The following is a 2,585-nucleotide window of genomic DNA, read 5'->3' as shown; positions in this document are numbered from 1 at the left end:
GTTTGTTCTTTCTACAAACAATAATAATAATAAAGACGATATAATTTCCATATTTTTTACTCAAATACCATTAATCACATTTATTGCTAAGAAGCTTAATCACAAGTGCTGGAGCTTCAGCAATTTACGATTCTGCTTGTTTCTAGGTTCGGAGTGCAGGAGGGTTACTGACCTCTATCAGAGATTGAACTGCATCCTTTCTTAGCTTCTTAAATTTTTTGACTTTCCCTTGTGTTTTTAATAAAGGTGGACGGGATCGGGTGAAGGAATTATGGAAAATAAGGTAAAATACAGACAATTTGAATTTTTTATTAGCAAAATTATTCAGCATGATATTGCCATAAGCAAAAATGGTATACTTCAGTGGCCAGCAGTGAATATTTCTCAACCGTATTTTTCTGTTTATGTATATTTCATGAAATCAAGCTAATCTATCAGCTGAGGGAAGTCCTGTGTCCCCGCAGTTTGACGCTTGATTCATGTAGGGGACACTCCTGGGAGTAAAAAAAACTTGGGTAGACATTCTGAATCATGGGAAGGATAGGTGAAATTCAAGATGGCGTTCAAGATGGCCGTCAATTCATGTAATTGACCATAACTCGCCACCTATTTATGATAGGAGGTTGATTTTGGTGTCTATCCCTATATTTGATGGGTCAGGCTATCCATTAAAACTGATACGCGTACCGAAAATGCATTGCATCATTGTTAAATCTAAGATGGCCGCCGAAAGGGATACCGTATCATATAAACTGCTATAACTTCTCGCAGACTTATGATAGAAGGGTAATTTTCGTGTCTATCCCTATGTTTTAGGGGTCAGGTTATCCACTGACACTAATAACCAGATTAAAAACGCACTGCATCACCATCAAAGCTAAGATGGCCACCAAATATGACGGTCATTTATTGACAACTTTTCACATATCGCTATAATACTAGCAGCATTTAGAGTATACAGGATATTATTGGTAAGGTAACTTTAATACTGATCACTGTGTCCTTAGGATACCAATTGGGTTTCTGCAGTCATTGACTTGTTCGGTCTGGCATTTGCAAAATTCGCAACACTTGGCACCATTTTGTTGACACACGCACCTTGCTGTAGAACACTTCACACAGAAACACACAACTGCAACATCGTCTGGCAAAGGTAGATGGAACCTACCTGGAACAAGCAAGCCATCTGATAATTCGAATCCAAAGTCTGTAGGTTCCAGAGTAAGGGCACTCAAACAGTTAATCTGACTATAGGTGGAGTAAAAGGTTCTGAGAATATGTCCTGTAGCTGCGTGGCTAGTCGGTGGCAAGTCCAGAACGGTCACAGACTTGCTGTGGTGGTATAGACTATGTCATAATTCATCCATATTTTGTATAGTATGGTCATCATGTTTCACGACCTGTACCAGATATAATTCCGATTCAGCTAGACACAAATTGTCCAAGTTCTTCCCGAAGTCCTTGAGGTGCGCTATTGGGTTCGCTTTTAGCGCTGCCAATTTGGTGTCAAATTTGCTTGTGATGTCACATCCAGTCAACGCATGAACGGCCGGCAGTACATCACATAATTCACGCCCCTGCTTTGCTGCCAAATTGCCAATACATGTACTGGGATGTACCTGATACTGTTTCCTGTATAGGTGGTGTAGGGGACAGTATCAGTTACATCCCAGTACATGTATTGGCAGCAAAGCAGGGGCGTGAATTATGTGATGTACTGCCGGTCGTTCATGCGTTGACTGGATGTGACATCACAAGCAAATTTGGCACCAAATTGGCAGCGCTCAAAGCGAACCCAATAGCACACCTCAAGGACTTCGGGAAGAACTCGGACAATTTGTGTCTAGCTGAATCGGAACTATGTCTGGTACAGGTCGTGAAACATGGTGACCATACTATACAAAATATGGATGAATTACGACATAGACTATACCACCACAGCAAGTCTGTGACCGTTCTGGACTTGCCACCGACTAGCCACGCAGCTACAGGACATATTCTCAGAGCCTTTTACTCCACCTATAGTCAGATGAACTGTTTGAGTGCTCTTACTCTGGAACCTACAGACTTTGGATTCGAATTATCAGATGGCTTGCTTGTTCCAGGTAGGTTCCATCTACCTTTGCCGGACGATGTTGCAGTTGTGTGTTCCTGTGTGAAGTGTTCTACAGCAAGGTGCGTGTGTCAACAAAATCGTGCCAAGTGTTGCGAATTTTGCAAATGCCAGACCGAACAAGTCAATGACTGCAGAAACCCAATTGGTATCCTAAGGACACAGTGATCAGTATTAAAGTTACCTTACCAATAATATCATGTATACTGTAAATGCTGCTAGTATTATAGCGATATGTGAAACGTTGTCAATAAATGACCGTCATATTTGGTAGCCATCTTAGCTTTGATGGTGATGCAGTGCGTTTTTAATCTGGTTATTAGTCTCAGTGGATAACCTGACCCCTAAAACATAGGGATAGACACGAAAATTACCCTTCTATCATAAGTCTGCGAGAAGTTATAGCAGTTTATATGATACGGTGTTCCTTTCGACGGCCATCTTAGATTTAACAATGATGCAATGCATTTTC

This window comes from Priapulus caudatus, unplaced genomic scaffold (assembly GCF_000485595.1).
Source record: "Priapulus caudatus unplaced genomic scaffold, Priapulus_caudatus-5.0.1 Scaffold749, whole genome shotgun sequence".
Lineage (NCBI taxonomy): Eukaryota > Metazoa > Priapulida > Priapulimorpha > Priapulimorphida > Priapulidae > Priapulus > Priapulus caudatus.
Note: the sequence above shows the minus strand (reverse complement) of the source record.